Source organism: Oryctolagus cuniculus, chromosome 15, assembly GCF_964237555.1.
Source record: "Oryctolagus cuniculus chromosome 15, mOryCun1.1, whole genome shotgun sequence".
NCBI lineage: Eukaryota > Metazoa > Chordata > Mammalia > Lagomorpha > Leporidae > Oryctolagus > Oryctolagus cuniculus.
Window position 1 is genome coordinate 70,154,114 of NC_091446.1, and position 25,386 is coordinate 70,179,499.

Genomic DNA, 25,386 nt, shown 5'->3' on the forward strand with positions numbered 1-25,386 from the left:
GCCAGGTGCTTCCTCCTGGTCTCCCATGCAGGTGCAGAGCCCAAGCACTTGGGCCATCCTCCACTGCCTTCCCGGGCCACAGCAGAGAGCTGGCCTGGAAGAGGAACAACCGGGACAGAATCCAGCGCCCCAACCAGGACTAGAACCTGGAGTGCCGGCGCCGCAGGTGGAGGATTAGCCTAGTGAGCCACGGCGCCGGCCGGAGAAGGGCTCTTACTCACAGGTACACAGTTGGGGAGCCCAGAGGAGGCCCTGGTGCAGCCAGCCCCAGCTGTCTCTGCCCCCCCTACTCACCTTCTAGATGAAGGTGGCCCGTTCTGTTGAAGTGCTGCCATTCTCCCTTAGCATGGGTTGCAAATTCCAATCAGGCGCAGGCAGGAGATCACCAGGTTAAGGCGATGACCAGGTAGCCGTGGCACCTGTGGCAAACCAAAGTGCCAGCCATACCAAACACTTCCATGGGCCTCAGTCTGAGGCTAAGGGTCTGATACCTCTGAGGTCCGTCCCAGTCCTTCAGTCATGTGATGCCGGGAGGGTGCACGTCGGACCTGGTGACCTCACTGACCACACTGATGGCATCTGCCCCTTCGTGCCCATACCCCCAATAGCTCCAACAGAGAGCTCAGGGCACAGCTAGTAGATGAACAGGAGTGTTTGCTAGGTCGATGAGTGATTGGAAAGATGGATGCACGAGTGGGCAGAGTACACTCCCCTTGGAAGTCTGGATGGCTTTTTTTGGTTTTGTACGTTTCCCGTTTCCCTTGCCTGCAGCACAGCTGATCACCAGTGGACTCTGTACCCATAAGGTGATCGATAAATGTGAGTGGCTTACAGGCAGCCTGCCTGGATAGCAGCCGAATGACCTGAGGCCACAGGGGGTGTAGGTACCAGGATGCCCTAAGACAACACCTGCGGTGGGGTGGGGGTCATTGGTTTTTGGGACCAGCTGGGTATCAGAGGTCTACAGACCCGGCCAGGCCCAATCTCCGTGCCTCCCTCCTCTGTCGCGTACACACTAGCAACTTCACATTTAAAACAGCAGCAGTCCTAGTCCAGACCCTCACTCTACAGAGGAGGAGGCACCATGGCCCAGGAAGAGGAAGGAAAAGGACTTGCCAGCATCACCCAAGAAGCCGATCACCAAGCCACCTGCTCCTAACCCACCGCCAAGTCCTGGCTCTCCCTTCCTTGGCCAGCCTCGTGGAGTGTCCTCAGAACTGAAGGTAGGTGAGAACTCCCAGGTAAGGCTCGTGTCCCTGTCCCCTTCCCTGTCTGGTGACTCCAGCTACCCCATGGTTTCCAAAATGGGGCACTGGAGAGAAGATAAGATCTGGAGAAAAGAAACCTGGTCTCTGCAAACCTCAGTTTCCCCAGTTATCAAACCGGAATGGGGATCCTATTCCTGTAAGCCTCTATAGTGACTGACAGGGTCAAATGAAGGGAGGGGCCGGAAGGTGCTTTGCTGGCTGTCAGTAAGCAGCTTTGTGTGGGGGGTGGGGGTGGTATCGATCGTTTCAATAATAACCATATTCAGTGTATCTGCAGAGAAGAGGTACGGGAGTGGGCAGGGTGATGTCTGTCCCTAACGCCCAGGCAACAGATCTGGTAGGGGTTGGTGGAGTTTCAAACCAAGGGCACTGAGCTCAGAGAAGCGGCAGGGTCATGTGAGGGAATCGCCTTCAGTTCAACCCGCACGCACATCATGTGTCAGAATAAACAGCAAAGTACACACAAGCAAGGCTGGGATTTGCCCCTGGGCTGGGCCGGGCTGGGCACTGGGTCCCTCTGGACTGTGTGTTGACACAGAAGGTGTCAGTTTACAGCAGAGATGGCAACATGGCAAGTGCACTTGCAGGCACGTCTGCCCCATCCCCCACCAGGACAGGGCCAAACTCTCGCCAGATGTGACTCCACGTTCCACCTCAACACAGCACTACCTTTGCATACATGTGCACACACACACACACACGCATGCACACACATGCACACGTGACCTCCTGTCCACAGATGCAGCAGCCTCTTGTTGCCAGGGCACAGGGTCTGGTGAGCTTTAGGTGGATTTCAGCCCCCACTGCTATGCAGAGCTCTCTTTCTTATCCTGAGAAGATCCTTGCCTACATCGGAGACTGGAAGGGAAGCGGGCTGGTGGAGACTTTGGGAAGGGCTGGAACTGTCTCCCCAGTCACCGCTTGGCCTTCCCTCTCTGTGTAGTCTTTCCCTGGCAGCTCACTGGATGAAAGTTCAAACATCTGAAGGAGATAACACTCAAGGCGTTTGGGACATCTGATTCCTGGCCACCTTTCTACCCTCATCGCAGGTACAACCCGCCCTCCAGCCCTTACATCACCATCCGGCAAAGTGCAGGAACTGGGCTCTCCCCACACATGTGAGGCCCTCCCCTGCCTCCGTGTCTTTGCACATGCTGTTTCCATACCAGGAAGAGCCTCCTCTTTCAGTCTTCCTGGGAGTATCCTCCTGCCCTGCAAGACTCAGCTGAAAAATTCCTTTCTCCAAGAAGACTTCTGTGATCACAAACCCCACCCTCCCCCTCACACCTGTAGCCTCTTGTTTATCCTTGACTATGGGGTGTTTGCATGGTCTTAGGATAGTTGTGAAGCTTAGGATATTTGCGAAGTCCTCCCTTCCTATCCCCTGCCACCCAGCACCACTACTGGACTAAGATACTCTCAGGAGCTGTAACTCCTTTGTCTAACCCAGCACCGGATCAGAGCAGGCCCTCTGTTTACTTAAGGAATGAGTGGATAAACTCAGAAAGCCCTTGTGGTTTGTAGACACAGCAACGGGAGACTGTGACATCTGGTCTGGAACATTCAGAGACCGCAGGAGCTCTAGCAGAAGCAGTGAGTTTTGCTGAGCATCCATGACCTCCTGCAAGCTTCAGGTATTAGAAACCTAGCCTGCAATGCGTCCATGTTCAGAGGTAGGACCTTTAAGAAGTGAATAAGGGGAGCCGGCGCTGTGGCTCAATAGGCTAATCCTCTGCCTTGTGGCGCCGGCACACAGGGTTCTAGTCCTGGTCGGGGCGCCGGATTCTGTCCCGGTTGTCCCTCTTCCAGGCCAGCTCTCTGCTGTGGCCCAGGAGTGCAGTGGAGGATGGCCCAAGTGCTTGGGCCCTGCACCCCATGGGAGACCAAGAGAAGCACCTGGCTCCTGGCTTTGGATCAGCGTGGTGTGCCGGCCACGGCGGCCATTGGAGGGTGAACCAACAGCAAAGGAAGACCTTTCTCTTTCTCTCTGTCTCTCTCTCTCTCTCACTGTCCACTCTGCCTGTCAAAAATAAAAATAAATAAAAAAAAGAAGTGAATAAGGGAGTCGTGTCCTTTTTGCAATAATGTGGCAGCAGATTCACTGTAAGGAGAGTGGGTTTGGTATAAAAACTCTTGCCCTGCTGCTTTCTGCCATGGGATGATGCCCTGGCCAGGGGCCAGCACCGTAATATTGGACTCTCCCAGCCTCCAGGACTAAGGAAATAAACTCATGTTCATTATAAATTACCCAGACGTGGTGTTCTGTTGGAAGGCGACCCTCTTGTAAAGCCTTTCCATGGCGAGGCTCTTGGCATTGACCATGCCACCTTGGCCCACACTGTGTCCAACTATCTGCAGCCCCGCCAGCCCCCAGTGGCATCACAGGGAGGCCCTATCGATGTCTTCATCCTGAGGCCTGCCCACGCCCGAACGGCCAAGTGTTAGGAAGACCACACACCCTGGTTTACTCAGAACAGTCCCGACTCCCACCTGCTGTTCTGGACTGGTTGGTACTATGGTTTGAGTATGGTTTGTGGCCACCAACGCTCCTGTTGAAGCTCAGTTCCCCAGTAGGTGGGAACCTCGGGAGGTCATGAGGTCCTGGAAGCATGGCCCTCAGAAATAGATGAGTGTTTTTCTGGACAGACTGGATTCTCTGTCCTGGGAGTGAGGTAAGGCTCAAGGGACTGGATTAGTGACCAGCAGAGCTGCTTACTGGAAGCCAGCCTGGCACCGTCCCCTCTTTCACACCTGTGCTCCTGGTGCAAATGCCTACTTCTGCCTTCTGCTTCCCCACCATGCTGTGATGCAGCACAAAACCCTCAGCGGATGCCAGGGCCATGCTCTTGGGCCCCCAGAACTAAGAGCCCAAATCAACCTCTTTTCCTGATGCACGACCCAACCTCCGGGATTTGTTATAGTGGCAGGAAAGGGATGGAGACATGCACAGTGAGCTCCCTAATGAACCATCTCCAGCCTGCCCCGTAGGGTCTTAGCCACTCATCGCCACACTCTGCACTGTCACTCAGAACAGCTTCACCTCTGACGCTGAAAATTCAAACCCTTCTCTATGGCCACCATTCCTCTCCTTCCAATTCTATCACCCAGCTTCTCTTGCTCCCCTTTGTTGTTCCTTCCTCATCCAACTGCCATGTTTCGGCACATCTTGTCAATCACTTTTGTCAGCACTCCACTAGTCCCGCTGGCCTGGATAATTTCCAGTGTAGATTCATCCGTTGTCTGCTCTCCCTGGACTGGCTGGGCTGCTTTGCACAATCACACTGGCTAGGGTCCCTAAATCCTTGGTCTCTATCTTCAGCCGCCTTTAGCAGACTTCAGCAAGCCTTCCACTCTCCTTTTAGGCTTCTCAGGAGCTATTTAAAACCTTTTTCACTTTTTTTTTTTTTTTTTGCCTAACGACATTCTGGGGCAGGCATTTGGCACAGTAGTTAAGATGCCGCATTTCAGGGGCAGCCATTGTGGTTAAGCTGCTGTTTGGGATACCTACATTCCCTGTGAGAGTGCTAGTTCAAGTCCTGGCTATAGCACATCTGATCCTGCTTCATGCTTATGCAGCCTAGGAGACAGTGGATGACGGCTCAAGTGATTGGGTCCCTGCCATCCAGGGAGGAGATCAGGATGGAGTTCCTGGCTCCTGGCTTCAGCCTAGCTGTTGTGAGAATTTGGGAAGTGAATCTCTCTCTCTCTCTCTCTCTCCCTCTCTCCCTCTCTCCCTCTCTCTCTCTCTCTGCCTTTTGAGTAAATGAAAATAAATAAAATATTTTAAATAAATCAATAATTAAGCAAGCATCTATCCCACAAGTTTTTATCCATCTGGGCAGGTGACTTTGCCTTTCATATCATAGATTGCCACAAACCTTTGTCACTTGCCTGTGCTGAGATCCATTTGTTTACCTTCCCTTTGCAATCACCTTTTTCTTTTTTTTAAATATTTTATTTATTTATTTGAGTGGTAGAGTTACAGACAGTGAAAGGAAGAGATAGAGAGAGGTCTTCCACCCACTGGTTCACTCCCCATATGGCTGCAATGGCCAGAGCTGTACCGATCTGAAGTTAGGAGCCAGGAGCTTCTTTAGGGTCTCCCATGCGGGTGCAGGGGCCCAAGGACTTGGGGTATCTTCTACTGCTTTCCCAGGCCATAGCAGAAAGCTGGATTGGAAGAGGAGCAGCCAGGACTAGAACCAGCATCCATATGGGATGCTGGCGCTGCAGGCGGAGAATTAACCTACTACGCCAGGGGGCCGGCCCCTGCAATCATCCTTTTTCTTCAAGCTTCTCCTCTCTACTGTACATGCATCAGCAACTGAGCTTCTTTGAGTCTCTACCAAGAGACTCCTCAAGACGGGCATTCGCACAGTGAAACCACCACTTGGGTCACCCACATCCTCTACTGGGGTCTGGGTTTGAGTTTGAGTCCTGCCTCTGCTCTCCATTCCAGCTTCCTGCTAATACACACCTTGAGGGCCAACAGGTGATGACTCAAGTACTTAGGTCCCTGCCATCCGTGTGGGAGACCTGAATGGAGTTCCCATCTCCTGGCTTTGGCCTGGCCCAGCCCCAGCTGTTGTGAGCATTTAGGGTGCACACCAGTAGATTGGGAGCATTTTCTTCCTCTCTCTGCCTTTCAAAGAGATGCACGCATGGACAGCACATCTTTCTGCCTTCTGTAGTGCTTTCTCTATCACTCACACACACGTGTGAGTTTTCTACACTCATTGCTTCCCCATCCCAGCCACCCACTCACCCCCAAATCCTTGGTGCCTCCCTCCTGCTCCCACCACTGCACTTTGATGAAAAGCAAACTCATCCTCGCTGAGGATGTGAAATTGTCCATTTCCGTGGCCGCAGCTCCACGCTGGCCCAAGCAGCATGTGGCGCTGTGGCTCGGCTGGCCCTGCTGTGGCTTCCCCTTCTCTGGCCACTGCCTGGCCGTTTCCTGCCCAGGTTCTGCTCTGAGTGTTGCTGCCCAACACGCTGCCTTCCCCTGAAGAACCTTGCCCGCGTTGTCTCGTGATCCGTGTTGTTTGCTCACTCACTTCGTCTCTCCACTTGGGTTGTTTCAGTAACCGGAGTTGATTTCCCACAGCTGGTGTACCAAAGGATCACAAATCTGGGAGCTTCAAACAGCAGAACCAATTCTCCTACAGTCCTTGAGGTCCAAAATCTGAAGTCACGGTGTTGACGGGCTCTGCTTTCCCTGGGAGAGTCCATTCCCTGTGCCCTCTGGGTCCTTTGTAGCTACAGACTTCTTCACTTGTGGCCTCGTGGCCACATCAGTCTGCCTCTGTAGTCCTGGCATCTCCTCCTCTGTGTGTCTCTTAAAAAAACACTTGTCACTGGATTTAGGGCCCACCTGGATAACCAGGACGAGCTCATTTTAAGAGCCTTAACTTAATTACATCTGCAAAGAATCTTTTTCCAAATAGAGAAATATTCATAGGGCCCAGCAACTTGATGTCAGTGTGTGTGTGTGTGTGTATGTGTGAAACGGAGGGAAGTTGAGGGAACCTACCACAATCATCAGCTATAGATGGGCCCTTTTGTATACAGGAGAAAACCTCAAATTAATTATATCTTTAACAATATAGAAGTTTATTTTTCTCTTATATAAAAATAAACCTGGAAATAGGCCTCAAGTTCCAGTATGACGGTTCCATGTGTCATCAAAGACCCAAGTTCTAGCTTTCTGTTCTATGTCCAATGTACTGGCTTCTAGCCTAAAGTCACCTCATAGTCCAAGGAGGCTACTGGAGCTCCAGCCATGATGGTACAACACCCTGGAAGCCAGAGCTTAGTTACAAGGGGATAGAGGAGACACAGATGTTTATTCCAGGCCTAATGTGCCCATCTAACAACCAAGGTTTTTACTCTGTTTTTGATTTAAAAAGTTACAGAAGGAGAGAGAGTGACAGACATACACATACACACACAGAGAGAGAGACAGAGACAGACAGAAACAGAAACAGAGACAGAGACAGATCTTCCAGTCACTGGTTCACTCCCCAAATGTCCACAACAGCCAGGGCTGGAGCAGGTTGAAGCCAGGAGCCAGAAACTCCATCCAAGTCTCTCCTGTGAGTGGCAGGAACTCCAGGACGTGGACCATCATCTGTTGCTTCCCAGGTGCATTAGCAGGAAGCTAGAGAGGAAGCAGAGGTGAGACTTGATCCCAGGTGTTCTGATACAGGATCCTGGTGGCTTAACCCACTGCACCACAATGCCTGCCCTACAGGGTTCTTATTTTAATAATAAACAAAGAAGAACGAATAATTGAAACAGACAATTCACATGTCTGTCATTAATTGCTCCAGAGCTCAAACTTTGTGCTCTTAACTGCTATCTTTTCAAGTTCATCTATTCATTTATTTTAAAGGCAGAGCAACAGAGGGAGAGACAGAGAAAGAGATCTCCTACTCATTGCCCAAATGCCTGCAACAACCAGGGCTGGACGAGGGCAAGGCTGAAACCAGGGTATAGGAAACTCATCTAGGTGTCTCTCACATGGGTGGCAGGGAGCCAAGCACTTGAGCCATCATCTCCTGCCTCCCAGGCACAGTAGCAGGAAGCTAGATCAAAAGTGCAGGCCGTGATATGGGAGGAGTTTATTTTGGTGCAAAATTGAAAGCCACACATAGTTCTTTTGTACTATGCCCTTTCCATGAACTTTTTTTTAAAAAAAAAATACTTATTTATTTGAAAGCAAAGTTACACAGAGAGAGGAAGAGATATCTTCCATCACTCCCCAAATGGCCACAATGGTCGGGTTTGGGACAAGCTGAAGCCAGGAGACAGGAGCCAGGAGCTTCTTCCAGGTCTTCCATATGAGTGCAGGGGCCAAACACTTGGGCCATCTTCTGCTGCTTTCCCAGGTGCATTAGCAGGGAGCTGGATCTGAAGTGGAGCAGCTGGGTCTCAAACCGGCACCTACATGGGATGTGAGCATCGCAGGCTGCAGCTTTACCCAGTATGCCACACCAGCCCTTCCATGAACTTCTGAAATACTCATAGGAGAACATTCACAATAGATAAAAGGTAGAAATACCCCCAAATGCCAATCTACTGATGCATGGTTAAACAAAATGTGAATATTATCCAGCCATAAAAAGGATCTAAGGACGGATGCATGCTACAACATTGGATAAGTCACTTTATGGTAAGTGAGAAAAACCATGCATGAACGGTTAAATTTTTTATAATTCTGTTGATATGCGCGTCCAGAATTGGCAAATCCGTAGACACAGAAGGCAGTTTATTGGATGTCAGGGGCTGGAAAGGGCTGGGGAGAACAGTAACTGAGTGTTCCTGGGTATGGAGTTTCATGCTGGCATAATGAAGACGTTCTAGAATTGGATAGCAGCGATGGTTACACAACTCAGTGAATATACAAGAAATAGTCCAATGGACATTTCAAAATGGCAGATTTTATATATGTGAATTATTTTTTAAAGATTTATTTTATTTGAGAGTTACAGAAGAGGTAGAGAGAGAGAGAGAGAGAGAGAGAGAGAGAGAGAAAGGTTTTCTATCCACAGGTTAACTCCCTAAATGGCCACAACAGCTGGAGCTGAGCCAATCTGAAGCCAGGAGCCAGGAGCTTCTCATGGTGTCTCAGGGCAGGCAGCACAGGACTTGCGAGAGAGTGGAAACTTGTCAAAGCTGGCAGGAGCTACAGCCACCCTTCTCGCAGTCTCTCCTAATCCGCTTCAACCTCTTCAGGCTCTGGGGCTTCCTTTTTCTACACTTTTGTAAGAATCCTCGTGTCTGCCCCGGAGCTCTGTCTCCTCCTTTGCACCCTCAGCACTATGCTTCTGTTCCAGGAGGCAGCAGATCAATTTGGCTTCTGGATTCATCCTCCCTGGTCCAATATCACCTCTAAGTACGATCAGTTAGATTTCAGGAGAGGGTGGAGGAAATGAGCTTTTCCTCTTTTGTTTCAAGATTTATTAGTTTATTTGAAAGGCAGAGTTACACAGAGAGAGAGGGAGGGATATATATATATATGTATATATATATATATATATATATATATATATAGAGAGAGAGAGAGAGAGAGAGAGAGAGAATCTTCTAGCCACTGGTTCACTCCCCCAAATGACAGCAATGTCAAGGGCTGGGTCAGACTGAAGCCAGGAGCCAGGAGCCTCCTCCAGGTCTTCCATGTGGGTGCAGGTGCTCAAGCACTTGGACCATCCTCCACTGCATTCCCAGTTGCATTAGCAGGGAGCTGGGTTGGAAGTGGAGCAGCTGAGACCTGAACCAGCACTCATATGGGATGCTGACATTGCAGGCGGCTTAATCCACTATGCCACAATACTGGCCCCTGTTCCTCTTGTATATTAAAAATAGTTTGTATCACTAAGCTTGGGGACAGACCGAGCTAAAGAACACTTGAACCTGGAACTCAGGTATACCTTATCTCTTGTCTCTGCCTCTTTGTGTGTTGGTCTTGTTCCCTCACTGCACACTGGATTTTCACCACATGGCTGCCCGTGCATCCACATCTACAGGCCCTGGAGAAAGAAGGATCCTTCTACTTCCAACCTGAAGAATCTGAGAACAGAGCCTCTCGGTCTGACTCAGCTTAGACCATGAGGTCAGTGGGTGCCCGGGGATGGCAGGCAATCCTGGAAGGGGCTCCCTCAAGATGAGGAATCAAGGCCGTGGGGCAGTTTCCAAGCAGAGGGAGGAGGAAACAGAACTGTAGTCCCTCTCCATAGCTTCTGTAAATGTGGGGGAGCCTGCTAGCCTACCTGATGGACACACGCGGGCTTCCTGGAGGAGGCAGGACTTTGGAAGAGTTTCCGTGGTAGGGGGGGTTACCCTTTGGTGCCTCAGTGTTGCGAGATGCTGGGACATCTCAACAGACATCACCTCACCAGACTCTGACAATTAGGGGGCATCAGAGGACGCCTTCCCCAGTGAAGCCCCGTGCTACGCACCTGGTACTCTCACATTCCCGGGGCAGCTCTACAAGTGAGCTCCTCTCCCTGCTGCTTTTCCGATTCTGGAAACTGAGGTTCCGAAAGGCCCTGTCGCTTATCCCAGCAGAGCATGGCTCACTGCCGAACTCTCACTCCGACTCCCCAGCATGTCCTACCTAAGCCTTTACAGACTTCCTAATGGTGGGGGTCGAGGCCAGGGTGAGGGGGAGCAGCCTGGGCCCAGGAGCTAAAGCCATAGGCCACATGCTCCTGCAGGAGTCAGTGGGGTGGGAAGGAGCTGAGTGTTTGTATGCAGTAGAAGTCACATCCTCCAAATAAACACATCCTTGAGGGGACCGGCTCCTCCCTGTGACGGAGGCCACTTGTCTCCGAGCTGTAAACTGCGCTGACCGGGAGGCCAGCCAAGGCTTCTGGGGAAGAAAGTCACTGGATGGCCCCCCAGCTCCGAGAAGAAGCCTGCTGGGGCCTCCCAGCGTGCCCATTCCAGCTGTCGGGCCCTTCTGCAGCCACAGGCCTGGGCGTGGTCAGTCTGCCCCAAAGCAATGTAATCACTGTTTACATGTCCCTGTAGGCCTCAGACGCAGGGCAGATGAAACGGATGGGTCCTGGGGTCCCCCAGACAGCAGGGCTGGGTCCAACAGGGAAAGACAAAGAATGCTCCAACACAGTGTGGAGAGAGGCTTCCAGCGGTTACAGATGCCTCCACAGCAGGTGCTGTGTTGGAGGTGTGCAAGCTGAGATCAGAGGTCACCCTGGGGGACAGATGAGGAGGGAGCTGCAGCAGCACACGTCAGGGAAGCTGTGGGACCGTCCCCGGTCCCCTTCCAGCTCAGCGTACCCAGGGTTCTGCCCTCCTCCTCTTCGACGCACTAATTCTGCCCCACAATTAGCTCTTATTGCAGGGAATACTTCTGTGATGGTCTTGCCTCTTGCCCCATGCCATCCTCGCCACACTCCCAGCATTCCAGAACAGCTGCCACGCCACCCTCGCGGTACTGGCCTCACCCCAGCACTGGGGAGGCCCCCGGCTGGCCTCTGCCAATCAGCCTGGGCCTGTCTCTTGCCACAGCGCAGGGCTGACAAAGGCTGTTGGGGCAGAGAGCTGGATGCAGGGCTTAGTTCACGCCCAGGTCCCCGGAGTTGTGACTGTGGGAAGGAGTGTCCCCACCCCTGCGGGCCAGACTGAAGGGGCCGCCCCCAGCTGTGACGGATGCCCATGGTGCCCTAGCCCACAGTCACCTCCCCCACTTCCGAATGTTCTTTTTCTTTTCTTTTTGACAGAGGACTTTCCCAAGGCAGGACAGAAGAGCGCCACTTAGTGGGATGACTCTGACATCTGGCTGTTGTGTTCCCCAAAGTCCCCGTGAGCCTGCACCCCAGTCTCACAGAGGTGATTTTCTGGTGTTTCCTGGAATCACTACCCAAACAAGCTACTTTCCCTCACATCCTCACTCAGGATTCAAGGGCATCCAACTGTGGCCACCATGGGGGCCAGCCCTCGGGTGACACCAGGGCCATGGCAGGAGCCAGGACGAAAAGTAGATGCTGGGACACTGACGAGCACTCAGGCCCTCCCTGCCGTGACACCTGCCTTATTCTAGACGTTTCCTGTTTGTGACAAATTCCTTTTCTACTTTAAGCCAGCTCGAGCTGGGTTCTCCAATCCTTGCAGCTGAGAGCATTGTAAGTGATAGAATTCACAACACGGAGAGCCCCAAGCGTGGTGCTGTGGTTCGAATATGTCCTCCCCAAATTCATGAGTTGGAAAACCAACCCCCTATGCCACAGTGCTGGCAGGTGTTTAGGTCATGAGGGCTCTGTCCTAGCGGGTAAAGCCAACACCTGCAGTGCCGTCATCTCCTATGGGTACCAGTTCAAGACCCTGCTGCTCCACTTCCCATCCAGCTCTCTGCTGTGGCCTGGGAAAGCAGCGGAAGATGGCCTGCATCCTTGGGCCCCTGCACCCACGTGGGAGACCTGGAAGAAGCTCCTGGCTCCTGGCTTTGGATTGGCTCAGCTCCAGCTGTTGTGGCCAACTAGGGAGTAAACCAGTGGATGGAAGACCCCTCTCTCTCTCTCTTTCTCTCTGTCTCTCTCACTACCTCTCCTTCTCTGTGTAACTCTGACTTTCAAATAAAATACATAAATCTTTTAAAGAGAGAGAGAGAGAGAGAGAGAGAGAGAGAGTAGGTGACTGTCTTCATCGTGCAGCGGGACGATCATCAGGGAGGCACCTCTATCTTTGTTCTCGCGTGTGCTCTCTGGCCTCTTGACACCCTCTGCCACGGGTGATGCAGCAAGAAGGCCTCCCTGGCTGCGGCCCCTCAGCCTTGGGCTTCCCAGCCTCCAGAACCAACAGCCAAATCACTCATACTGTTTGTAAGTTGCCAGGCCGTGGAATTCTGTTCCAGCAGCACACAAGGAGCTAAGACAATGGCCTTGCAGGCTGGGGAGGTGGGCAGCAGGTGTGTAATGGCAGGACTGGAAGAGACAGCCAGAGGTGGAGGGCAGAGTTGGATGGACACAGTGCATGCCCCAGCTCTGCCCTGGGTAACTCAGTGATTTGACTCACTTGCTCTTCCTCTCTAAGGCTTCCTTTCCTCACGTACAAAACAGGAGTAATATTCTCAGCCCCTCAAGGTTAAGGCCAAGAGTGAAAACATGGTTTGGAGAGTAGCTACCATGTAGCCAGTATTGAAGAAATGGAGCTATGCTGATAAAGAAAGAGAAAAGGGGAAATGAAGTGAGTTTGTGCCTTGGGGGATTCTGGTCAACAGAAGGGTCAGGGCTGAGCGCAGGACAGGAGGACGGGGTGGTGCAGGCCGGCTGGAGAGGAGCACGGTCTGCCTTGGGAAGTGGGGGGCATCAGGGTAGCAGGTGACCACTGTGGAGCACTTCCTGAGCACCACACACTCCTCTCAGCAGTTTTCATTTATTCTCCCTAAAATATCTTTGAGGGACACAGCAGTTAAGTCACCTCTTGGGACGCCCATGTCCCATATCAGAGTGCCTGGTTCAAGTCCTGGCTACTTCACCTCCTGTTAACGTGCACCCTGGGAGGCAACAGATGTGGCTCAAGTAGTTGGGTTCTCGGCCCCTGCTTTCAGCCTGGCCCAGCCCTGGCTGTTAGGAGTATTTATGGAGTGAACCAGCAGGTGGAAGCTCTCTCTCTCTCTCTCTCTCTCTGTCTTTCAAAAAAATGAAAATAAGTAAGTTACAAAAATTAAAGGAAACATCTTTGGGGTAGGTACTACTATAATTTCATTAATTACCACTTTTTAAAGATTTTTTATTTATCTATTTGAGAGGCAGAGTTACAGACATAGAGAGGGAGAGGCAGAGAGAGGTCTTCCATCTGCTGGTTCACTCCCCAAATGGCCTCGACAGCCAAAGCTGGGCCAATCGGAAGCCAGGAGCTTCTTCTGGGTCTCCCATATGGGTGCAGGGGCCCAAGCACTTGGGCCATTTCCATTGCATTCCCAGGTGCATTAGCAGGGAGCTGGATGGGGAAAGGAGCAGCTGGGACACCATCGGGCACCCACATGGGATGCCAGTGCTGCAGGCAGAGGCTTAGCCTACTATGCCACCGCACTGGTCCCTAATTACCACTTTTCAAAGAACCTGAGACCCAGAGAGGTGACTTAACTTGGCCAAGGTCTCAGCAAGCATGTGGCAGAATCAGTTTAGAACCAGGTGGTCTGGCTGCAGGCCCCACGCTCCTAACCTCTACGCTTTCCTGACTCTGCAGCTATACTACGGATGCTGGGCCCTTTGATTACAGGGCTTCACGTGGGGCTTTTCCTGTAGGCAATCAAAGTTTACTGGCAGAGGCCTGAGGACAGTGAGAACATTGCACAAACCCCTGGAAATTGGTTCAATAGCTATGGAGTCATCCTAGGAGCGGGATTTGCCTCCAGTCCCTCCCATGGGAACAAATCCTCCAGCATTTTTCCCAAGATGAAATCAGGGGCCTGGGAGGCTGTCCTTGACCTGAGTGAGAAATGAGCTGACAGTGCAGGTGGGAAAAAATAAAGGTAAAACTAAACCTTAAGAAAAAAATAGGAAGGGTCCTAAGACCCTGAACGGTTCTGATGAGAGACCCCTTCTGTAAGGGAGGCAAACACAGCAAGGCCCTTCAGAAATGAACTCTGGGAGTTCAAGTCTTCCAGCTGTCCTGCCGTGCCCCCGAGGACCTAAAGCTGTAGCCAAGATGTAGAACAGCTACCAAATACGCAACAGCACTCAGAAACTTCGGGAGGAGATGCAAGGGAACCGGAAACTTGGAGGCCTCCTTAAGAAACCCAAACAAGAGGGTTGTGATCTAAAGATGGGAGGGAGGTCCAGCCTGCACCTGACTGTGACGCCTGCGGTCCCTCCAGGGCAAACCACACCACCTGGTTAGGGCTCCGGACGGGGACTGTGGCTGGGTGTGTCACTGGGGATCTAAGCTGTGAGCGAGGGCGCTGGGTAGATGAAATCACCCAGGAGCAGGCACCTTGGGCGCAGTGGAAAGGGGTAAGAGACAAGGGCAAGGTCTGTTAGGAAAAGAGTTGCAGATGGGTGCCTCCTCACACGGGGCACCAAAGTGTTAGGAAAGGAGGCACAGAAGAGAGAGGAGGCAGTGCACGAATTTACAGCCAGACCAAATTTATTCAGGGAAATTAAATCCACAGATGTGGTGACCAACTGCCTGCATGTACAGGATGGAGCATGTGGCAGAAGACCCCGACCCCCAGGGGCCGGGTCTTTTTAAGGAGGGCTAGGGCTGGGGTGGGGGTAGGGGGCAGCAGGGAGGGGAATTCCAGGAACTGGGCGGGGGGCCTTGGGAACCTGGAAAATAATGCAGTGGGGTATGAAGGCAATAGGGTGTGAGAACCAACTGAGTTTCAAGGGCAACGAATACATTCCAGTGTTTATCTCCTTTGGGCAATGAGGGAGAATGGTTGAGGGTTATGTCTTGTTCCATCAATCCCGACTCCAAGTAAAGATAAGGAGAGGGGGCATCGACTTCTCTCTGGCTACTTCCTGCTGATAGGGGGTGTAGACATGGAGCCAGGACTTGAGCGGAGACCTATACTCCGGATCGGATTGATTGAAGAAGAGCAGTCTTGTGTTGCTCCTGTGAGACGGCTTGAGATATAGCAGGTATTTGTTCCTGCAAGAACCTTTGGAATGGGTTAATTATGCACGGCAGAAATAGGAGCACTATGATTGTCAGGACAAAAGGAGACACTAGAGACATTGCCCATGGTGGAAATGGGCCAAAACGAGGCAGAGTTATCTTGTAAATACATCTCGTTAGCAGGTCAACCTGAGAGAGGTGGGGGTAGACTTATATGAGGGAGATGCTACTAATTTTAATGAAGTAGAATGTACCCAAGGGGGGGTAGTCAGGAAGGAATATTGGGGTCCACGCCTTCCTTACTCAGTCTCTGTTGTTGGCATGAAAGGTCTGATCGACAGGCCTGATGAAACTCCTTCCTTACATCGCTCCTTCGGAGATGTAACTCTGGCATTCATTTCTCGTCCTTCCTAACTGCCCCACCCACCACCCCTACCCCTGCCCCCTACCCCCACCCCCAGCCCTAGCCCTCCTTTCTTTTCTTTTCTTTTTTCTTTTTTTTGACAGGCAGAGTGGACAGTGAGAGAGAGAGAGAGAGAGAGAAAGGTCTTCTTTTGCCGTTGGTTCACCCTCCAATGGCCGCCCCGGCCGGCGCGCTGCGGCTGGTGCACCGCGCTGATCCGATGGCAGGAGCCAGGTGCTTCTCCTGGTTTCCCATGGGGTGCAGGGCCCAAGCACTTGGGCCATCCTCCACTGCACTCCCGGGCCACAGCAGAGAGCTGGCCTGGAAGAGGGGCAACCGGGACAGAATCCGGTGCCCCAACTGGGACTAGAACCCGGTGTGCTGGCGCCGCAAGGCAGAGGATTAGCCTAGTGAGCCGCGGCGCCGGCCGCCTAGCCCTCCTTAAAAAGACCCAGCCCCTGGGGGTCGGGGCCTTTCGCCACATGCTCCATCCTGTACATGCAGGCAGTTGGTCACCACCTCTGTGGATTTATTTTCCCTGAATAAATTTGGTCTGGCTGTAAATTCGTGCACTGCCTCCTCTCTCTTCTGTGACGCTTTTCCTAACATTTTGGTGCCCCGTGTGAGGAGGCACCCATCTGCAACTCTTCCTAACAGGGTCCCTGGGGAGCGGGTGAAGGGAGAGGATTCCCACCTCTAACACTTAATTTCTGGACTCTGACCCTGAACTGCATCACCTGTGCCCCTCCTCCACCCTGAAGGTTTGCTGCAAGCCTCTGGTAGGGAACTGAGGGGGATGTGTGAAACTGGGACGAGAAACGTGTTTCATCTCAAGTTTGCTCCGCTGCCTTCCATGTGTCATTTCTCCAGGGGGAGCCACTTCCAGGCAGGATCGTGCTCTGAGGATGCCAGCTCAGAGCGTTGGGCAAACCTCTCCCTTTGCAACAGGTCTGGGCCTCCCAAGCCCTAAGGGCAGGAGACGGGGCCAGGGCCAGGAAGAGAGAGCTGGCAGCGCCTGGAAGGATCTCCTGATGCCTTACTGATGGTAGCTCTGCCAGCCTGCTATTCTTTGGCCACAGAGGTCTGTGCGCTGGGAGCCTGGCGCACAGAGTGATGGTGTTCGGAGGGGATGGAACCTTCAAGGGGAGGAGTCAGTGCCAGGTCATTAGGTGGTGGAGGTACCGCCCTTGGAGGGGATTAATGCTAGTCCTTCAAGAGTGCAAGAGTGGGCTGTTGCAAAGCGAGGCCGCCGCACACGCTTGGCCCTGTCTGCATGTGGCTGGTTCCCTTTCTGTTTCTCCACCATGCGTGGCAAGGCTGCCTGATCTTGAACTTTCAGCCTCCCAAACTGTGGGCTAGGTAAACCTATTTTCTTTATAAAGTGCCTAGCCTCGGGAATTTTGTTACAGCGACAGAAAACAGATAAAGACACCGCACTGCCTCATCGGGGGTTGGTGTTGTGGCACAGTGGGTTAAGGCACCACCTGCGACACTACCATCCTATATTGGAGTGCTGGTTCGAGTCCCAGCTGCTCCACTTCCCATCCAGCTCCCTGCTAATGCATCTGGGAAGGCAGTAGAAGATGGCCCAAGTATTGGATCCCTGCACCCACATGGGAGACCTGGATGTAGTTCCAGTCTCCTGGCTTTGGCCTGGCCCAGCTCCAGCCATTGTGGCCCTTGGAGAGTAAACCAACAGATGGATGCTTCTCTCTCTCCATCACTCTGCATTTCAAATAAATAAATAAATCTTAAAAAAAAAAAACACTTCCCCATCCCCAAGGAACTCAAATCTAAGCCTCTAAGAAAGCACAGGTGTTTACTTCTGGTTTTGAAGTTGGTGGGTTGAACACTGACATTAGTTTTACAGTATCCCAATTGAAATGGTAGTAAAATGACAAGGAAATATATGAAATTCACAAAACTCCTGAGATCAAGAGAGGGAATTCTGCAACATAATTCTCCAGGCTGGAAAGCTGAGAGGAGGGACTGGAGGAAGCAGGTGGAAAACCAGGAAGTAAACTGATCTGCACGCTTGGCAACAGGTAGCATCTCTTCCTGGGAGGGGGCACGAAGGTGGAGCCAAACCCAGAGGTGATTGGTCCAGAGTCTGTCTCATTGCACATGGATTTGAGCACTTTTACCTCTACAAAACCTGCAGGCCAAATTCATAGCATCTTTACTTATAATCGCCAAAAAACTGGAAGCAACCAAGATCTCTTTCAATAGGGCAACGGAGAAGTCAATTGTGGTACATCCGTATAACTGAGTATTAATCAGCAATAAACAGAAATGAGCCATCAAGCTTGAAAAGACGAAAGTGAATCTGAAATACATATTGTTAAGCCAAGAGGCCAGCTTGGAAAAGCTACAGACTCCCTGGTTCCAAATACATGCCATTCTAGAAAAAGGCAAAACGACGCAGATGGTAGAAAGACCAGTGATTTCTCGGGAGGCATAGATAGAGCATGGCGGATTTTTTTTTTTTTTTTTGAGCTGTGAGACTACTTTGTATAACACTCTGATGGTGCATTTGTCAAAACCCATATACTCTACAGCACAAAGAGTGAGCTTTAATGTATGCAAAACCAAGGCCAATGAATTAGGAGGTCGGCAGATGCCAGGATGCAAGAAGAATGAGGCTAAACAATCTAGCTGTATTACAAATGGAAGGTCCGACCTGATTAAAGGGGATGGAGAAATGCTGCTCTATGTAACTCTGGAAAGGAGTGGAGTCTGTAATACTAAAGGCAAAAAGCAAACAAACAAACAAACAAAAAACCACGTCAGTGTGGCCACTGAGCTCTACCGGTCCTCTAGCTATTTCCCATGGGCAAACGTGTCAGCAGCGCTGATACTGCTACTGCGCATGTGTCTTGGAATTGAACAAGTAGATGAACAGGTGGCGCTAGGTTTCTCACTGTTGGAATGGGAGGTGAGGATCAGTAAGGGCAGGGGTGCTAGGATGGCCCATTTGTTAATGGATGGAAGTAGGAGGCAACTATATTTAGCTTAATACAGACACCACACAGGTACCTACATGTAGAAATATGTACAGATACATGTCTGTACGTGGGTTAGGGTTCACACACCCATTTCTTGCTCTGTCAGCCTAGAAGGCCTAGAGCAATAGTATCTCAGCATTAGAGAGCACCCCTGGCATCCAGACCTAACAGGGTTCCTTGGAGAAATGACTGATTCTAGGACTGGAGCTGGAAATCTACAAGACAAGCCTGAAGCATCTTATAGCAGCAGAAAGTAAAGAATTACCCATCAGACACACACACACACACACACATACATATATACACATACACACACATACACATACATACACACACATACACACACACAAACAAGTCTAAGTCAAAAGACACAGGAGCCAACTACAAGAACTCCAGCCAAAGCTGGAGCAATTTGAGTAACTAAATAAATAATCTATGAGATCATCACCCATAGTATAAGGTAAAAATCTATTAGTCCAAGCTAATATAATGATTAAATAAATAAGATGGGGGAAAATAATCAAAACTCCTGCTCAGAAGAATTCCAAATAATTGGTGTAGATATTCTGCCCTAAATGAGGTGGAATATAACTCCCCAGGCCTTAATTATGGGCTCTGCACAGTGGCTTCCTTCCAGTGAGTATAATGGGAGAGTGGGGGTGTGGTGGGAGGGGTAACTACTGTGGAGAAACCTGACCAGCATGACCTCAGCAGGAGAGCAAGGGCAACTTCACCAGTGTAAGTCATGCTGGTGGTAATGACCTTGACATGATCAGAGTGGCACTGGGGTGGGCATTTGACCTAGCAGTGAAGACACCAGCTGGGAGTCCTGTGTTCTCCAGAGTGCCCTGGTTCTCTACCAGGCTCCAGCTCCTGACTCCAGTGCTAACCTGGGAGGCAGCAGGGATGGCTCAAGTAATTGGGTTCCTGCCACTCCACATGGGAGACCTAGATGGGGTTCTGGGCTGCAGCTTTGGCCTAGTTCAGTTCTGTTCATTGCAGCCATTTGGGGAGTGAACCAAAGCATGGAAGAGTTCTCTCTCTCTCTCGCTCTGCCTTTCAAATATTTAAAAATAAATCTTTTTAAAACTCCATGGAGGGGCCAGCACTGTGGTCTAGTGGGTTAAGCCACTGCCTGCAGAGCCAGCATCACATATGAGCACCGGTTCGAGTCCCGGCTGCTCCACTTCTGATCCAGCTCCTTGCTAATGCACCTGGGAAAGGAGTGGGAGATGGTCCAAATCCTTGGGCACCTGCACCCATGCGGGAGGCTCAGAAGAAGCTCCTGGCTCCTAGATTCGGCCTGGTCCAATCCCAGGTGTTGTAGTCATTTGGGAAGTGAACCAGCGGATGAAGACCTCTCTCTCTCCCTCTCTGCCTTTCCTTTTCTCATTCTCTGTAACTCTGCCTTTCAAATAAATTTAAAAAAAAAAAGAACAACAACATAGACATATAAAAAAAAAACTCCATGGAAACAATAAATGCTGGATAATGCTAGCTAGTACCCAGAATCCCTGAGGAGTTTACTGAATTAAAACCTATAGAAATATTTTTTGATAGAAGTGCTTTGTTCAAATTCACCCATTATATGTAAGGATTTGAGGATAACAAAGTTGGGCCTTTGGGCAAACAGATGACCAGAAAATATAAATTTTGGCAAATTATCCTCTTTAAGATTTATTTACGTATTTGAAAGGCAGATTCGGGGCCAGCACTGTGGCATAGTGGGTAAAGCCACCGCCTGCAGTACTGGCATCCCATATGCGCGCCAGTTCTAGTCCCGGCTGCTCCTCTTCCGATCCAGCTCTCTGCTGTGATCTGGGAAAGCAATAGAAGATGGTCCAAGTCCTTGGGCCCCTGCACCCACGTGGGAGACCAGGAAGAAGCTCCTGGCTCCTGGCTTCAGATCGGCGCAGCTCCAGCTGTTGCGGCCATCTGGGGAGTGAACCAGCAGATGGAAGACCTCTCTCTCTCTCTCTGCCTCTGCTTCTTTCTCTATGCAACTCTGCCTTTCAAATAAATAAATAAATCTTTTTTTAAAAAAAGAAAGAACGGCAGAATTTCAAAGCAGAGGCAGAGAGAGAGAGGTCTTTCATCTGCTGTTCACTACCCACATGGTTGCAATGGCTTGGGGCTGCATTGATCTGAAGCCAGGATCCAGGAGGTTCTTCCGTGTCTCCCATGCAGGTGCAGGGGCCCAAGGACTGGGGCCATTTTCTACTGCTTTCCCAGGCCACAGCTGAGAGCTGGATCAGAAGTGGAGCAGCCAGGTCTCAAACCAGTACCCATATGGGATGTCAGCACTGCAGGCAGCAGCTTTACCTGCTATGCAACAGTGCCAGCCCCATTAAAATCTTAAAATAACAGAAAAATAGCACCTTCATATTTTTGTTGAGAATTATTAGAAATTTTCATGTAAAATACACTCACATAGAGTTTTTTGACTTCTCATTTTAGAATTTAAGCCCATAAGTAACTTGAAAAGACATTAAATATTATTCTTATAGAATATTAAAACACCCGGGGAAAGGGAAATGTCCCCTTTGGAATAAAGTCAATCGATTATGCACAAGAAATCCAACAGGCAGTTAGACCCCCGCCCATTCCCCTGGCCACACAGGTGGGAAGTGTCCATTCTCCATCACAGCCAAAACATGAAGGTTCATCGTCTGCAGAGGATAACATGGGACTATCCAGACAGGAAGACACCAGGTCCAGATGATTAAAAATAGGGATTACATGGATGTTTACTTATTCGTGCAGTCGTTCTGGGAAAGAGTGTGAGAGAGCCTCGAAAAATTAAAAATAAAACTGCCATGTGATTCAGCAACCCCATCCTGGGTTTATATCCAAAGGAAAGGAAATCACGGTGACAAAGATATCGCTGTACTCCCATGTTCACTGCAGCACGCTTCACGATGCCCGGATATGGAATCACCCTGAGAGTCCATCCGTGGACGGATGGACAAAGAAAATGTGGTGGGGCCGGCGCTGCGGTGTGGTAGCTAAGCTCCGTCTGTGGCGCCAGCATCCCACATGGGTGCTGGTTCTTGTCCTGGCTGCTCCTCTCCCAATCCAGCTCTCTGCTATGGCCTGGGAAGATGGCCCACATGCTTGGGCTCCTGCACCTGCTTGGGAGACCCGAGGGAAGCTCCTGGCGTCTGGTTGGCCCGGCTCCGACTACTGCGGCCATCGGGGGAGTGAACCAGTAGATGGAAGACCTTTCTCTCTGTATCTCCCTCTCTCTGTCTGTAACTCTGTCTCTCAAATAAATAAGTAAAATCTTTAAAAAAAATTCACGTAGACAAGAGGAATGAGTTCAGATCTGTTGTACAACATGGAGACTACAGCAACAAGAAGCCTTCTCACCACAAAGAAATGTTAAGCATGTGAGATAATGCACGTGTAAATTAGCTATTCCACAATGTATATATCTTGCAGAACTTCGGGCTACAAAATATAAATCTTGTCTGTCAATGAAAAATAATAATAAAATGGAAGTTTACTTTTTAGGTGTTGAGGCCATCAAACTTCTTTCCCCACTCAGATCTCAAAACGACTACCAGCCAGGCTGGTCGGCACCCAAGGACTGTGCAGGCTCCCCGACAAAATGCTTAGCTTGGTCACTCTGGAGAGAAGCCCTCGGTCACCCAGCACCCCTCATGCCAGCACACACACACACACACACACACCATCCAGATTTTTGAGTGTCTTCCTCAGATAAGGAGCCAGCCACGAGTCAGCCCCCTGTCATTTGAGGAAGGCCTCCACAAAGAGAAAAAGAAAAAAAAAAAAAACTTGGAAGAACAATAGGCTATTGTTCTGGGAGCAGAAAACTTTGAGAAAAGCCATCATGAATATCCTTAGAGAGATGAGAGGATTATGGCACACATGAAGCCGAAAGAATTAGAAAGAATACACAGGGGTTGGCGCTGTGGCACAGCAGGTTAAAGCCCCAGCCTGTAGAGCTAGCATCCTATATGGGTGCCGGTTCAAGTCCTGGGTGCTCCACTTCTGATCCAGCTCTCTGCTGTGGCCTGGAAAAGCAGTGGAAGATGGCCCACATCCTTGGGCCCCTGCAACCATTTGGGAGACCCAGAAGAAGCACCTGGCTCCTGGCTTTGGATCAGCTCAGCTCTGGCTGTTGTAGTCATTTGGCAAGTGAACTAGTGGATGTAAGACCTCTCTCTCTCTCTCTCTCTTCTCTGGCTCTACCTCTCTCTGTAACTCTGTATTTCAAATAAATATAAAATAATAATATAATAATAAAATAAAAGAGCATTTCACATGCATACTTTAAATTAAAAAAAATATGCAGAGAACAAACACAAGCTCTTAGAAATTCAACATATAATAAAAACAAAACGCTGGCGCCGTGGCTCACTGGGCTAATCCTCCGCCTGCAGCACCAGCACACCAGGTTCTAGTCCCGGTCGGGGCGCCGGATTCTGTCCCGGTTGCCCCTCTTCCAGGCCAGCTCTCTGCTGTGGCCCGGGAGTACAGTGGAGGATGGCCCAAGTGCTTGGGCCCTGCACCCCATGGGAGGCCAGGATAAGTACCTGGCTCCTGCCATCGGATCAGTGCGGTGCGCCGGCTGCAGCGGCCGTTGCGGGGTGAACCAACGGCAAAGGAAGACCTTTCTCTCTGTCTCTCTCTCTCACTGTCCACTCTGCCTGTCAAAAAAATAAAAAATAAAAATAAAAAAGTAAAAATAAAAAAAAACTCAGTAGAAACAGGCAAAACTCCTGAACCCTGACTATACGCTTCCTCAGAGCAGATGCACAGAGGCAAAATAAGCAGATGAAAAGATGCTCACCCATCAGATGTCTTTGGAGAACTGCAAATTAAATTGGCAATGGCCTAGCAGTTAACGCTAAACTGGGGGGCCGGTGCTGTGGCACAGCGGGTTAAAGCCCTGGCCTGCAGTGCCAGCATCCCATATGGGCGCGGGTTCGAGTCCCATCTGCTCCTCTTCCGAACCAACTCTGTGGTACAGCCTGGGAAAGCAGTAGAAGATGGCCCAAGTCCTTGGGCCCCTGCACCCACGTGGGAGACGACTTCGAGACCGGCTTCCGATCGGCGCAGCTCCAGCCGTTGCAGTGGATGGAAGACCTCTCTCTCTGTCTTCTTTACCTCTCTCTGTAACTCTGTCTTTCAAATAAATAAAATAAATCTTTTTTAAAAAAAGGCTAAGCTGGGGGCAGGGACGCCCACACCCACTTTAGAGTGCCCGAGTTCCGGTTCCTGCTCGGCTCCCTGCTGTGCCTCCCAGCTCATGTGCACCCTGGGAGGGGGCAGGTTCCACCCAAATGGGAGACCTGGATTGTGTTCCCGGCTCCCGCCTTCAGTCTGGTTCAGCCCTGGTAGTCGTGGGCATTTGGCAAGTGAACCAAGGGATGGGAGTGCTCACTCTCTCTCTCTCTCTCTCTCTCTCTCTCTCTCTGTCAAATAAAAAATAAAATAGCAATGAGAATCCAAAACCTTATGACTCCCAAATACCGCTGACAACATGGAGCAACAGGAACTCTCCCATGGAGTGCTGGTGGGAATGCAACGCAGTATAACTATTTTGGAAGACATTCTAGGAGTTTCTTACGAAGCTACTAAACAGATGTTTGCCACATGACCAGGCAATTGTGCTCCTCAGTGTTTGCCCAAACGAGTTAAAAACTTATGTCTTCACAAAAAAAAATCAGCACACGAATATTTATAGCAACTTTTACATGCAGAGCTGGAATAGGTGAACAGCTAAAGAAAATTTGGCATATGCACATCACGGAATGTTTCACTCAGCAGTGCAACAAAGCGAGCTATCCCGCCACTTCCAGCACGGGAATGCATGTTACTAAATGAAAGAAGCCATCCTGAAAAGGCTCTAGGATCCTAAGTGAACGACGTTCTGGGAAAGCTCAGACTATAGGGATGATTCTGCCTGTAGTTACAGGGCTGGGGCTGGGAAGGGATGAACAAAGAGAGCACCGGGCATGTTTCCTAGGGAGGTGAAGTGTTTGCATGACGTTGGTCATAGTTGATACACGACAGACATTCACCCTAAACCTTTAGAAAGCACAACACAGAAAGTGAGTCCTAGTGTACACTGTAGGCTTTAGTTAATAATAATGCACCCGGGGGCTGGTGCTGTGGCGCAGCAGGTAAAGCTGTGGCCTGCAGTGCCGGCATACAATATGGGCACCAGTTCAAGTCTCAGCTGCTCCACTTCTGATCCAGCTCTCTGCTATGGCCTGGGAAAGCAGAAGAAGATGGCCCAAGTGCTCAGGCCCCTGTACCCGTATGTGAGACCAGGAAGAAGCTCTTGGCTCCTGGCTTTGACTCCAACTCTGGCCATTGCAGCCATCTGGGGGAGTGAACCAGCAGATGGAAGATTCTCTCTCTCTCTCTCTCTCTCTCTCTCTCTCTGTGTCTCCCTTTCAAAGAAATAAATAAATATTTCATAACAATAATAATAATGTACCCAGATCCAGCCATCTATTGTAACAGAAGTACCACACTAATGCAAGAAGTTAATAATGAGAAAACTGTGGGTGGGGGAAGGGTAGTTTATGGGAAGGGTAGGATATGGGAAGTCTCTGTACTTTCTGTTCAATTTTTCTGCAAATGTGAAACT

At 50.5% G+C, this 25,386-nt stretch overlaps 2 long non-coding RNA genes across 2 annotated transcripts in view; one reads left to right on the forward strand and one right to left on the reverse strand.

The window, feature by feature from the left end:
- The first annotated feature begins 1,071 nt into the window (after positions 1-1,071).
- On the forward strand, positions 1,072-3,325 carry LOC127487096 (uncharacterized). Its single transcript, XR_011382457.1, has 3 exons — positions 1,072-1,241; positions 2,212-2,317; positions 2,438-3,325. It is a non-coding gene; the product is annotated as an uncharacterized lncRNA (long non-coding RNA).
- A 4,624-nt stretch (positions 3,326-7,949) lies between these two features.
- LOC138845392 (uncharacterized) overlaps positions 7,950-25,386 on the reverse strand; it is a 64,966-nt gene continuing 47,529 nt past the window's right edge. The window contains exon 2 of the long non-coding RNA XR_011382459.1: positions 7,950-8,180. This is a non-coding gene — a long non-coding RNA (uncharacterized lncRNA). The remainder of the gene's footprint in view (positions 8,181-25,386) is intronic.